General features: G+C 35.2%; 1 protein-coding gene across 2 annotated transcripts in view; it reads left to right on the forward strand.

Moving 5' to 3' along the window:
* Positions 1-3,519: 3,519 nt before the first annotated feature.
* ESR1 (estrogen receptor 1) overlaps positions 3,520-15,165 on the forward strand; it is a 527,593-nt gene continuing 515,947 nt past the window's right edge. The window contains exon 1 of one of the 2 annotated variants that reach the window (XM_007484758.2): positions 3,520-3,598. The gene's annotated coding sequence lies outside the window, so the exon portion shown is untranslated. Of the gene's footprint in view, positions 3,599-3,635; positions 3,745-15,165 lie in introns of those variants that run through there. The other variant, XM_007484760.3, reaches the window with a different exon arrangement.

A 15,165-nucleotide genomic window follows, 5' to 3' on the forward strand; every position in this document is an offset into this window, starting at 1 on the left:
ATCTCCCTGAGTTCACATCTGGCCTCAGGCACTAATTAGCTGTGTGATCCTGTTTGCCTCAGTTTCTTTATCTGTAGTGTGAGCTGGAGAAGGAACTGGCAAACCACGTCAGCATCTTTGCCAAGAAAATGCCAAAATGGGGTCATGAAAAGTTGCATGTGACAAATGACTGGACAACAGTAGTGATGGTGGCAAACTATCATTCCAGGATAAGAAGTATATGTCTTTAGATCTTTAGATAGCTGTATTGGGTTAGTGAAGTGAATTAGTCAGAAGGATTTGTCCCTCCCCTACCCCCCCCCCCCCATGTAATGCCACTGGAAATCAAGGAAAGAGGAAACACCAAAAGAATATTTGTCCACAATCCTGGGTTATATTTTTGGTAGGACAGACTGCACAAGACCAAAATCAAAGGTTTCATGAACAGGTATATAGATGGGTATCATACATGCTCACTTTAAGCAGAAGTGAGATGGTAAATGCTTAACAATCAGCTCTCTGAAAAAAAGTACAAATGATATTCTTTTATTAACATTTTCTCCATTATCCTTTTAAGTACAGACAATGAATAAGCAATAAATTTAAGCACGATTTATGGGATTTGCCATTTTCCAAATGCTTACATGGAAAATTTAACAATCAATTTTTCAGAGTTAGTAGAAGTTGGCTCCAGCAGAACCTTGATTTTTTTAGTGTCTTTGATACAACTGGAAGATGGATGGAGGGAAGGATACAAATATTTAGTAAGTATCTACTATATGCCAGGCACTATGATGAGCACTTTACAAATATTACTTCATTTTTGATCATGGGGAAATGAGAGGTCCTCATTTTACAAATTAAGAAACAAGCCTAGGGAACTTAGTAACTTATTCCAGGAGGGCACAACAATTTGAATAAGTTATTTGACTCATATTAATCTGAAAATAATTTGTACCCATGACTGCCAAAATTGCAGTTGTAAGAAATAATTTTTATGCAGATTACAAACTTTATTTCTTGCTTGTCATATGTATTTGTAGCTAAGTTGTTTTTACACACAACTAAAAAGAGAATATTCAACCTACAAAGTCAATGGTATAACTTTTCTGAGTGTTGTTTCATCAGGGAGAGATTTCTGGGCCACGCAGGCTAATATGCCATCTATAAATGTTCATCATAATTTGATAAGAACAAGCATGGCCCAGGGACATAAGTAAGAGCCAGAAGATCTGAATTCTAGTTCCAGTCTGTTATGACCTCAGCCAAGCCAAATATCTTCAATGATCCAGCAACACTGTTTTATTGCTGCATTACCCAAAACAATCCATTTCTCAACTCTGACTTTTTCATTGGTTTTCTTCCAAGACAGGAAATTTCTCCCTCTTTGCCTTTGCCTTCTGGCTTCCTTGAAAACTCAATCCAATCCCTTTCTCCTCCTTCCTATTAATCCCTTCCCTCTGAGATTACCTCCCATTCTTAAGTGTATATAATTTGAGTATTGTTCCTCTCCCCTCACCCCTTCCTCCCCACTAGAATGTGAGCTTCTTAAGGGCAAAGTCAGGTTTTTTTTAAGGGTTAAATTTTTTTTTTGTGTGTGTGTGTATATTCAGAAGCTAACAGTGTTGGGTACATAACATGTGCTTAAAAATGTTTGACTAAGCCTCACTTTCCTCATATATCAAATGGGAATAGTAATAGCTACACAAAATGGTAATGTGGCATATTGAGTATATCCATTCCAGAGTCAGGGAGACCTAGGTTCAAGTCTCATTTATTGGCTGTGAAATCCTGAGCTAGTCATTTCACATCGATCTTAGGCATCTTTTTAAGATCATAGATTCAGGTCAGTTGTTGATCTTCATTGGTAGAAGGAATTTCCTGCGCTCTTGAAACCACTGATCTAAATTTTAATTTTCTCTCTCTTCCCCTGTCTCATTGCTATTATTCATTTGTTTCAGTTGTGTCCGACTCTTCATGAACTGTTTGGAGTTTTCTTGGCAAAGACACTGGAGTATTTTGCTGTTTCCTTCTCCAGCTCATTTTATAGAGGAGGAAACTGAGGCAAACAGAGTTAAATGATCTGCCCAGGGTCACATAGCTAGTAAGTGTCTGAAGATGGATTTAAACTCAGGTCTTCCTGAATCCAGGCACAGTGCTCTATCCATTTGAGTCACCTAGCTGCCACCACTTCCTTCAAATCTACTCAAATTAGTTTATGAGTTCTTTGTGAAGAAAAGTATGATAAAGCATTTGAAAGAATATGACTGTTACTAAATATATCTATAAAGTATAGATATATCATATAAGACATATTTGTATGAGGGGGAGAAGGCTTTTAATTTTAATTGTTCTCTCAGCCCTTTCAAGTTCTTATAACAATCTTAAAAAAAAACAAACGGTACTTAGTCTCAGTTCCAAGCCAAAGAGCATTAAGGGCTAGGCAATTCAGGTTAAATGTCTTGCCCAGGTTCACACAGTTAGGAAGTGTCTGAGACCAGCTTTGAACCCAGGACTTCCTGCCTTCAGATTTAACACTCTATCCACTGAGCCACCTAGGTGTGCCTTATATCAATCTTTTAATTAAGAAATGAGATAGGATGTTTTGAACTAAAGATTCCCATCTCTTTTTCTCTAAGTTTTTAAGTTGGGCATGGATTGTTCAGGAAAATAATTCTGGGAAATCAATATCCCAAAATGGGAGATATCTATTATTATGTTTGGAATAATAATAATAGCTAATATTTTTATAGCTCTATTTGTTTTACAGGGTATTTTATATATGTTATTTCATTCATTCCTCACAACAACCCTGCGGGGTAGATGCTTTTATTATCTTTGTTTTATAGATGAAGAAACCAAGGCTGAAAAAAATTGACTCATAAAAGAGCTAGGAATTATTTGATAGGATTTGAATTCAGGTTTTCTTGACTTCAAGTCCATCACTGAACCAATTAAGCCAGAGAATATAGGTTTCAGAAAGAATATCTTAGCTTGCATTTTTTCCCTCCTTAAAAATGGAAAATTTGTCACTAATCTTAGAGGATATGATGGGTAATAGCAGATCTTTAAAAAAATGGATCCAAGACTACTGCCCCAGAAAGACCCTCATCAAAAGGAAGGGGGAAGTACTTTAAAGGAACAGACTCCTTTCCATTGTTAGCCTGATTAAAAATGAATAAAGACATCTTTTCTGAGATTTTTTCCTTTTTAACTTAGAAAGTTACAATTTGTGCTTCTCTGGCATGACGTAAGCATTAATGGCCCAGAGCTAGGATCATTTCTAGCAACTGAAAATTCTTCCCTACTTTCCCCAATGTAAATATCACATCAATTCATTTTTATGAAAAATACTTACTGGATAGCTTTGAGAAATGTTCTGTGCTTTCTTTCAACAAACAGTGGCTATCAAAATACAGAAATGGTTCCTGAAGGTATGCTGCCACTGTTTGAACAAAGCACCAATGCTTTGTCCAGAAAAAATATTTGGTTAATTGATTTTATTAATGTAGGTTCTAAACCTGTGAGATAAATAAAACTGCAACTTATAATGCTCTCTGAATCTGGTCTCTTCCATAGCTCATTGAGGATTACATTCTTTAGCTTTTCCTCCCAAACAGTAAGTTTTAATTTTTTACTAGACCATTTGTCTCATTGAATGTGATTCTACTTTATAATTTCTATGTCCAGGCAGAGCATCACAACAGAACAAATGAGGGAACAGAAAGGAGTCATTTTGGTTTTCAAAGTGCAAAACAACTGGTGGTGAGTAAGACTGGCTGACTTTTTCAAAGTTTTGCTATATTATCCATAAATTTTGAGGTCTCAAATTTGGAATCACTATCAGCATACTTTTTTCTGATGGGGGAATTTTCATATAATGATAGGATGATAGCAAAGCTGCTTGAATAATGAAGGGCAGAATTGGCAAGGACAATGAATCGAGGCCATTGAAAGCCTGTATCAACAGTGTCAAGTGGTTTTTCATACTTTGGGCAGGACTGCATTAATCTATCACATTCTGCAAAGAAACATGCAGTCCTGTTTAGGTTTTTCTGAACCTAATTAGGTTGCCCCATGATTCTCTTAAAATCTTGACTTTTTTCCTCATGATGAGAAATTCCCAATAACTTAGTTCTGCTGTGGAGATTTAAAAGTGGTTTGGAAGAAATCTTTTAACTCATCCATCTATCCATTCATTCATCCACCTATTCATTTACCCATTCAAAAGAGAGTTAAAGAGGAACTACTCAACCCTGGCCAGAGCTCAGAAGTCATTGTTTTCGTTGCACACATGAAGCATGACTTTAAAGAATCATTGTTCTCTTGAAAAGGCATCATTTAGCAAGTCAAACAACTTTAAATGCACCTGTTCCTTAAAAAGAAATGCTCACCCTGCTATTCTACAGTAGACATTTTGGATTCCTGAGACATATACAAGTAGTAACTAGTTAATAGTAAACATACTGATTCCAAGCCTATTTCCTAGAAGTGTGCTCTTACTCCTTTACAAACACCTTTAGTTTCATCACTTAATTCTTTTTGTACAAATGAAATCTGAAATTTCACTCTCAGGTAAGTTCATCCATGTTGACTCTTAAAAGACTTCACATTGTATTTGTTTTTTTAAATAATGAAACCTGTTGAGTGACATTTTCTGCTTCACAGATATACTCTCATTTTTATTGTTTTGGTACAGTCCCATGAGGAAACTCCATTTACTAATGCAAATTAGCAACTTAGAGAATCAGTAAGTGGGTACTGAGTCATTAAGTGACTTGCCCAGGGGTCACCCAGCCAGTATGTGTCAGAGATGTGACTTGGATTTTGGTTTCCCTGACTCAGATCAGTTCTCTATCCAGTATGCAATGGTGTCTTTCTATTTTTATTATACCAATTCAGATAACTTATTTCTGAGTGTGAATCAACCAAACTATTTATTAAATACCTATCATGTGTTAGTCAGCAAAGAAGGTGCTGACATATATTGGTAGAGGGAGTTTTCTTATCCACAAGTTCTTTACATCAATGAAATCACAAATCCAATCTCTATCTTTATGATATATGTCAATTGCCCTAGTAGGTACTGGATACTATCTCATTTGTCATATCATATCAATCTAGTCTGTCTATTGTATCTATATATTCATTTATTATTTACCTAATCTGTCATATTATATATCAATCTAATCTATATGAACTGTCATAACAATTTAATCTACTTTATATCTACCTACTCTGTCATGTCATCAATTAATCTATCTTATCTATCTATCTATCTATCTATCTATCTATCTATCTATCTATCTATCTATCCTTCTATTTATCTATCTATCTATCTATCTATCTATCTATCTATCTATCTATCTATCTATCTATCTATCTATCTATCTATCTATCTATCCTTCTATCTATCTATCTATCTATCTATCTATCTATCTATCTATCTATCTATCTATCTATCTATCTATCTATCTATCTATCATCTTTCTCTCTCTCACTCTCTATCTGCCTGTTTGCCTTTTTGTCTGTTTATCTATTTATCTGTCTGTCTGTCTATGTTTGTCTATCTTTTTGTATGTCTGTATCTATCTAGCTATCTGTCTGTGTCTGTTTATCTGTCTGTCTAATTCTCTACAAAGATATGAGAAAACCCCAGGGGATTAATGTGATTTGGAACAGACAATGCAAATATTTATATGGATGGACATGCTACAGCTATAAGATGTCTCTTGGTGAAACAACTAATTGTAGACTTTGCCAAGAGTCTTGTTAAGAGTGTTTTCAGAATCTTGAGTGTCGTTTAACTAATATGTACTTCTCTCTAATTGTAGATGGAACTTTTTTCAGGTCTGAGGTCATCATATTTTATACTTTATTGTATCTCCTATATCAACAAACATAATGTTATTTTAAATATTTGATAATAATGATAAAATTAGCTGACAATAACTATTTTCAATAAAATAAGATTTAAAGTGAATTATTATTAATTTAAAATAATTTATTAATAAATTTAATAATTAATTTAAATTTGCAAAACATGTTATTTCATTTGTTCCTCACAACCACACCATGGAGTAGATGCCATTACTATCCCTAGTTTACATTTGAGGAAACCAAGACCAAGGAAAATTAAATGACTAGCTTAGGGTCACACAGCTAATAAGTATCTGAAGCAAGATTCAAATTCAAGTCTTCCTGACTTCCAACACCTTATCTGCCATGCTGCCTAGCTAATCCCAGTTAATTGGCTCTTCTGGGTTATTGACATGTTTTTAAAGATTCCATAAACACTTAACCAGATTTAATGACCATCAAATGTAAAAATATTTTTTGGTAGATTCATTTTCATAAAAAGTTTTCAATGAACAAGTTTTCGCATGACCATTTGTTGCTATTTCTGTTCACTACTTTGTCCTTTTCTGAGCATCTTTACCTGCCAAATCTTTCTTAAAGTAGAGGAAGCAGTTGTTTCAAACTTCCATTCGCTGCCTTCCACTAAAATGCCCTAATTACTGCCTATCTCTATTTCTATTAAGATGGCTTCTTTTCTCTCCCTCCCTATTTTCATTCCATTCTCTCTGCACACCATTATTTCCCCCAGTCTACTATTTTACAGTTAGAAAAGCCTACTTTTTAATCTCCAGCTGGTTCTATTGTACATGCAAATCTGTGACTATGTTTTGAATCCATTCTTTTCTTGCTGAGTTTTCTGTGCTGTCTCTCCCTTTACCCCCTCTGGTCCTTCCTCCATCTCACCCACCTTTGGGTCTATTATTTTTTCAATGCTACTCTCTGCTGTCATATCCCTATACCACTGTTCCCTTCTCTTCCCACTTTCATTCTTGCACATTCCATGGCATCTCTTGAAACATTTTAAGTTTCCATTTGCTTCTCCTTCTCTGCTATCTCACACTTCTTTTTAACTAGTCATACCTTTAGCCAGACCATTAGCAGCAGTCCTTTAAAAGAAATATAAAGAAAATATCCAAAAAAAAAGTAAATCTACCCTGCTGTCCTTTTTTCTCATGGTTCTTTTCTCTCTCTAAAAGATCTTGAATACATTTTTCTTGCTCTGCAATTCTCTCTCATTGTTGAAAATTAAAATATGAAAATCTTGTGTACAATTAAAAAATAAATGAAATATTAAGTTAATTGAACAAAGGCTAATTAAGTACTTTTCTGTGCAAAGCACTATGCTGGGTGTAGGAGAAAGTGAGTATAGGAGTTACAGGAACAAAACAGTCCCTGCCTTCAAGGAGCTAGTATTTCATTGGGCACAGGAGAAAATTATAAAATATGGACACAGAGTGTGTGTGTGTGTAAGAAGCACTGCTGATTGTATAAGTCCAAAAACTCTTCTTATAGGTTTTGATATCTGAGTTATGTTGTGTTTTTTTAAAACCTCACCTTCCATCTTAGAGTCAATATTGTGAGTTGGTTGCAAGGTGGAATAGTGGTAAAGGCTAGGCAATGGGGTTTAAGTGACTTGCCCAGGATCACACAGCTGGAAAGTGTCTGAGGCCAGATTTTAACCCAGGATCTCCTATCTCTAGGCCTGGCTTTATTACACTGAGCCACCCAGTTGCCCCCTCTGAATTTTGTTTGAAAGAAAGAGTTAAATAATGAGGAATGATTGTTTTCCAGACATAGAAGATGGTTGATAGGCACAGAGACTAAAAGGAAATTAGAATAAGGAGTCTCTCTATATGCCTAAATGAGAAATTTGTATTTTGTGTTAGAGACAATAGGTAGTCAAGGATGATTTTTGAGGAGGGCAAGTGACATGGTCAGAATTACATCTCAGGAATATTAATTTAGCAGCTAAGTTGAAGTATAGTTGGATGGGAGAGAAGAGAGAGTAGAAGCAGGGAGACCAATATAGAGTAGTCTAAGTGGAAGGTAGTGAGAGTGTGAATTACAGAAGTAATCAAATTAGTGGAGAGGAGATATAGAAGACAGATGTGGTGGAAGAAGAATCAACAAAACTTGTCATCTGCTTGGTTGGGGGAGAATGGTAAGGAAGAGAGGGTCAAGGATGACACAGGTTTAATTTTGTGGGTGACCAGAAATATGTCGTTTCTTTTAATAAAAAACATTAAAGTTTGGTGGATGGTGGGTTTATAGAGAAAGATAATAAGTTTTACTTTGGACACATTTTGGTTAAGATTCTAATGGGAAATCCAGGTAAAATGTTTAGGAGGCAGTTGACAATGTGGACCTGAAGTTCAGGAATGAGATTAGAACTGAATACATAGAGTTGAGAGTCATATGAATTGAGATGATACCTGAAACCATGGAATCTCATGAGATTACTAAGGGGAAAATAGTGATAGAGAACACAAGAAGGTCTAGTAGACAACCTTGGGTCCCACTCTACTTAGAGAGCAGGAGGTAGATGATGATTCAATAAAGGAGAATGAGAAAGAATAGATAGCCAGGTAGGAGAAAAATTGGGAGAAGGCAGTTTCAGAGGAGCCAGGGTACATTATTCAGAAGGAAGGAGTTGATAATAGTAGGAGGATTTAGCAGTGAGGAGATCATATTTTACAAAGAAAAAAACATTTTCAGTAGAGAGTTTAGGTGACCAAGAAGATAGAAAATGGAGGCAAAGAGTATATTTCTAGGAGTTCTGCTAAAAAAGAGAAGAAACAAGATATTTTAGAATAGGCCCATTTGTTGCTTTTAGGCTTGGCAATGGACCTAAACAATACACTTTTAGACAATCTAACAGTTAACAAATCTCAAGAACAGTTTTGATCCTTTTAGAGGAAAAACTAGCTTTTCCTACATGATGGATATTATTTGTTTTATTATATACATCTTTTGATGCAATGGCAGTGTCAAATAAGAGGTTTTTTTTTTAAGGACAGAGGTGATTTGAGCATGTTTGTAAGCAGTAAAGAAGCAGCCAGCAGAGAAAGTAATTTAAGAGAAAAGAGGGAAAGGGAATGGCTGAAGAGGCAATTTTCTAGAGAAAATGGGAGTGGATAGAAACAAAGAAGAAAGTAGAGGAGATGGCTTTGGCAAGAAGGGCCATTTGTATCTCGAGTAATGGAGTAAAGGAGGAAACAATGTGGAATCTTTAAGAGAAGGTGTGAAGGGTAGAGTAAGATGTAGAAGGGATTTCATGCAGCTTACTGCTTTATTCCTAACAAATTAGGAGGTGAGGCCCTGTCATGAGAATGGCTTGGAGGAGGAGGAGGCATAGGATTTTAGGAAAAGAATGTTAAAGAAGCAGTGAGGACCTATTTTATATGTGGAATTTGGTGTGTGTGTGTGTGTATGTGTGTAAAGGCAGAGAAGCCAGAAAATGGGGAAAACCAAAACTGGAGTTTGACAAAGGGTGAATGCTGACAGAGCATGGATACTAGGGACTAGTGAGATTGGAAGTGGTCAACTAAGAAAAGGTTAAAGCTATCAAGGAAAATGAGACCAAAGCAAGGATGATGGAAAAAGAGAACAGAAAGAAGTAGAGGGCATGATAAGGACAAAGAATAAGTTTAATAGAATAGGAAGAAAAGAGGGAAAGATAAAAGGTTTTGTTAAAAGGGAGACATTTCATGGTTTGAAATTATGGAAGCAGCATAGTTTGGGTGAGGGTGAGATAGATGATATAACTATCCCTGTGAATAATTGCTCCTCTCAGGGTGAATGAACCTGTAAAGTGAAGAGAATGTAGATCATGGAGGTGAAGAGGTTGAGGAATTGGAAGATCAGAGTACTTGAGGGTCAAAATACTTCAACTTGTATTTTGAATGTTTTGAGGAGGAGTACTGGTCAGTGCAGAGAGAAAGTGATCAGAGTACTAAACTCCTTGAGAAAGGAGGAAGAAATGACTTCAAAGCTGATACAAGGATCTGGACAAAGTGGTATGGATGTATGGAATAAATCTGAAAATGAGAGAGATGGCCACCTGAAGGTTGCAAAGATAAAAGGCTTGGAAATTCCAATGATGATTGATCAAGAACCATTTCTACTTCTTCCAACTTCTTTTGTTAGAACATGAGAAGAGAAGTAATAGTGGAGAGAAGTCAGTGATGCAATATTTTTTCAGAGGGATCCTAGTTTCTATGAGCATAAAAAGATAGAAAGGAAGATGCCCAAGATGAAGAGAAGTTAGTTAAAGATAGAATGGGAGTTCCAGAGAGCATTATGGAAAGAAAAGGTAAAAGAACTGAAAAAGAAGTAGGACTGAGGTGGATAGGACTGAGACACTGGAAAATAGTAGAGGAGTGTCTTTTTGTTTTGTTTTGTTTTTTTTTTTTTTTGCTTTTTTTTGCCTCAGCAGGTGACTGAATTGTAGGGATTAAGAAAGGAGGAGGTTTGCTAACCATAGGATCAGAGAAGTATCAACTGCCTGATGCTTTTATACTTCAGGTGATAGGAGACAGGATCAGTGTATATACTTTCAAAAACTAAGAAAGAAAGAGTTCAACCAAGATGGAGATCAGGCTAAGAATTTGACTCAGGAAATACAAGATTGAGAAGGCTCTTGTTTCTTGGTTAGTCCTGATGACTTGAACCTTAGATCTGGAAAAGGTATTAATACTGAGAGACTTAAGAATAGTTTATTCACTCTAATGCTAATTTACTAGATAATATAGTTCACTTAATTCCAGAAAGGGCCATTTAAAAAGCAGTACATTCTTAGATTAGTAGGATTCTGAGTCCTCACTCTTTGAGTTTAACTTTGAGTAGAACTCTCTCCAAAAATAGAAAACAGTATTTACAATTAAGTTATGAATTCCTACTAAATTACTTGTGTGTGTGTGTGTGTGTGTGTGTGTGTGTGTGTGTGTGTGTTTAGCAAAACTTCATTTCAGGAACAGTGCCTTCTATTTCCTTTTGTATGTTTCCATTGTGCCTAGTGTATGTGTACACTGTGGTTGATCTAAAAGACTGCATTTACCCAGAGACCTCAAAAGCATTTGAAAAGGAACTGTTGATTTTAACTTTTAATTTTAGAATTGACAGAATTAACCAATATTTAAAAAATCCAGAAATGGAAAATGTCAACCATATTGATGGTGAAATTTTTTTGACCCCTTTCTCATGTGTATCCCCTAATAGGGGCTTAAGTGCCTTTTTTTGGCTACCTAATTAGTGTGAGCTCACTGAGAGAGCTGTGGTCAAAGCTATGCAAACAACCCTAGAGGTATTGCTCTTAAAAAAAGTAATTAATGGTATGTAAATATAAGGCTAAGGTATATACTGGGCTTGGGCATGAAGCTGAAAAAAATTTTTTGTTGCCTTTTTAAAAAAAAATGCTTCAGTCACTACTCAACCAACCCAACCACCCAGTTGGACTAGATTATTTCTAAGGTCCTTTCCAGATCTAAACCCAATCAATGTAATACCATTAGTCCTATAATTCTAACCTGAATACTATTTCATGATGAAACTGGCCCAGGGTGCTACCAGAGAAGATTCTCTGAGGGATTTTACCAGTAAGAAACTTTTCTTCTTCTCAGCATGATGACTCTATAAGGAAGGATGGTTTCTTCTCCAAAGATTGTTTCAGTGAATCATCTAAAGGACATTTCTCATCTCATCTGCTCCCATGGGTTCAAGTATTGACTCTATAAGATGACTGCAATTTCTATATGGTAGCCATAATATCTTTTTAAAATTTCAATCTTGTATTGTAAATTGACTGTTGGACATCTCCTGGATGTACCATAGCTATCTTGAATTTAATAGGTTCAAATAAGACTCATTATCTTTCCCCTACAATTGACCCTTCTTCTAAATTTTCCCATTTCTACTGAAGGCATCAAGTCCCTAGCTTGGTATGGTAGAAACCCCACAATGGCAGCTAGGTGATAAATAGACTAAGAGTGTACAAGATCTGGGGTCAGGAAGATCTGAGTTCAAATGTGACCTCAGACATTAACTGTATAATCTTAGGCAAGTCACAACTTCTGCCTCAGATTTTGGATCTGTAGAATGGATATAATAATAGAACCTACATTCCAGGATTGTTGTGAGGATCAAATGAGATAGTGTTTGTAAAGTACTTATTAAAGCACCTGATACATAATAGATGCTATATAATGCTATTTTTTAATCACTGTCAATTCTAGGTCTTACCTTTCCAGTCTTATTTCATACTATTATATTTCACAGCCAAACTGGACAAGTATGGGTTTGCTAAAGTTGACATCCCATTTTTACTGTCTCTGTGAATTTGAAGAGGTTAATTTTCTGCCTCGATTGTACTTTTTCCTCATCTATGCCTTTTAGGATTTTCAAAGGTTTCGCTCAGGTATCACCTTTTCTGTGAAGTCTTCCCCTTATCTCTTCTCATTTCTCTCTCACTTATTAATGTGTTGTCCCTCATCAATTTGCCTTGTGCCATGCTGATTTGTGTATTTGTTATATCTCTCCAGTAGAAGGTAAACTCCTCGAGGACAGAACCTAATTTTATATTTTTTCTTTATATTCCTAGAGTCTTGTCTACAATATGGCACTTAATATTTTTCCTGAATTGAAAATATAAAACCCTTATTTCTATCTCTCTCCTGTATAGGGAACATGCCCAAAAGTGGGATCAAAGAGTTTGAAAAGTTTAATGACTTCTTTAACATAATTTCAAGGCATTTTCCAGGATGGTGAAACCCATTCATGGTTCTACCAAGAGTTCATTTGTATACCTGTTTTTCCACTTCCCCTCCAAAGTCGACTGTTTTCTGTTTTAGTATCAAGTATTTGTTTAAATCAGGATGAAATGTTTATTTCTTCTTGTTCTTCTTCCTTTCTTCTCCTCCTCCTTCATATTCTTGCATTTGTTCTTCTTACCCTCTCTTCCCAGGGAATTTACATTTTAGTAGACCCTTTTACTTTCTATTTATAGATTTGGATTTCATTATATGAATATCAAAAAAATCTAAACATAGTTTCAAAGTAATTTTTCATGTTAGAGAACTCTTTTATTGTTTTTTTTAACTGAGTATGTATATGTCTATTTTTTGGTTATGGATATCATTCTTGGTGGTTTTGCCTTTTTATTCCTGAAGCTGCAAGGAAGCATTGCTAACAGTGAACCTTGCCAGCTTTTGGTGCTATATACCAGTGATAGGATCATTTCATACATTATTCTCATTGGTTGTTGACTTTGCCACATTCTCTAAAATTATAATTTACTATATTTTCTATTGCTTGGTTATAGTTTACTAATATTTTATATTGATTTTTCTAAATTAACATTTGAAACAACTGGCTAGATATTTATTCCAGTCGTGTCAAACTATATCCTAGAAATACGTAAGTTCCTCAGTAGTAGAGACTGTCTAGCTCAATTTTATATTTGTACTCACCCTGGGTCAGTACATTATAAAACCTTAATTGTTAATTGTTCATTTTCCTCCCTTTTGCTTGTCTGCCACTCCCTCCAGAGATCTAGATTATAATCCCTCTATGCCTTTGTAGATTTTGTGAGTTGCTGTAGCTGAAATCAATCATTACTTGGTGATGTAAGTTGCTGGCAATTCTTGAAGATCATAAACCATCTAGGCTGATTCCTAGACTTAGATGTTACCTGAAACTTTTTCATTTTGATAAAGTCAACTAGTGGAATTTCCAATTCCACTGAAATAATCTTTAAAAAAGTCAGATTTAGGAAAGGGAGCATTAGAGCTATCTTCATGTATTTAAAGAATTGAAGAGAAATTAGACACCTGATCTACTTTGCTTCATAGGGCTGAATGAAAAATAATGGTTGCAAAGAAGAATAATACAAATTTTGGTTCTGTGTAAGGAAAACTTCCTAATATCCCAAAGAAGAAATGTTTTATGGGAAAGTAGTGGACTTTCCTTCATTGGAGGTCTTAATGGAAGGCACTCAATCACCTTTTGTTGTCAGTATTGTTGAGGGAATCCTTGATTAGGTTCAGATTGTATTAGATTGGTTCTTGCTCAAAGGACCTCTTTCTACTCTTAAAAGTTTTGAGGAATAAAAAGAACTTTTGTTTATGTGGTTTATATTTATCATATTATGTGGTCAATATTTACCATATTAAAAGCAAAATGTCTTCATTATGAAAATATTTTTGATTTCATAGGCTCTCGAAAAGATCTTAGGGATGCCCAAGGGTCTCCCCTCCCCTGGCCATATAATGAATACTGTTTGAGGAGATGTTCACAAAGGTTCTTTCCAATTCTGTGATTCTATGATTCTGTGAAAACTGTGGGTTACTTGCATAATCAAGTCAATAAAGCCATTAATTCTGGAAAGGGCATATTAATTGACTCCCCTATAGCTACATTCATTATTGCAGTTACCTCCCAGACCAAAATGCCCTCCCTGGACTACTTTTCTAGTTCTCATATGCTTCTATTAGAATGTCTAGGGTAGGAGCAATCTTACTTTGCCTTTGTTTTTTGTTTTTGCTTTGTCCCTAATAATATAATTTCCAAATAAATGCTTAATAAATATTGCATGGTAATTTATACCAATCATGAATGAAAAGAACTATTTTTAGTGATTTTATATCTTAGATAATTCAAATAGAAAATCATATTATTAAAAATTATGTCTTATAGAACTCATTTTTAAAAATATTGTTATTTCATCAGCATTGGGAACTCCTAGCTAGGAAGTTCCTTTTGTAATCTTTCTTCCCAGTTCATAGTGTTAGAATTACCTGGGGAACTAAGAGGTCAAGTGAGTTGTCTAGGGTCAAACATTCAGTCTGTGGCAGAGACCAGGACTTGAATTAAGGTGTTTCTTCAACTTCAAGGCCAGCTTTCTATCTATTACGCCACCTTGCTTCTCAAATTCTACCATAATGATCAAGTTGTATCATATTTGAAATATTATCAGACTTTATTGGGGCATACTAACCAAAGTTAAAAAATTTCTTGTGTTTTTCAGTGTATCTCTTCAGTTTGATATTTGTTTTTTTCCTCTTTGGATCTGAGCTCTTCTTCTTTGAGGGATAGGAACAGGAACTGGACCTATAGTCTCTATTAATGCAGATTGGCATCTCAACAATTTATGATCAAGAATTGCCTAGGGGACTGAAAGGTTAAGAAAGTTTTTCAGAGTCATATAGCCAGTGGTATCAAAGGTGGGATATATAAGGATGATATTAGAAATTAAGTTTTGTTACATTATTTTAGAGGTAAGAAGTAGAGAAGCTGGCTTGAGAAAGAATTGGAGTTTGAAACAGATCTGAGGCA

Source organism: Monodelphis domestica, chromosome 2, assembly GCF_027887165.1.
Source record: "Monodelphis domestica isolate mMonDom1 chromosome 2, mMonDom1.pri, whole genome shotgun sequence".
In the NCBI taxonomy this organism is placed as follows: Eukaryota; Metazoa; Chordata; class Mammalia; order Didelphimorphia; family Didelphidae; genus Monodelphis; species Monodelphis domestica.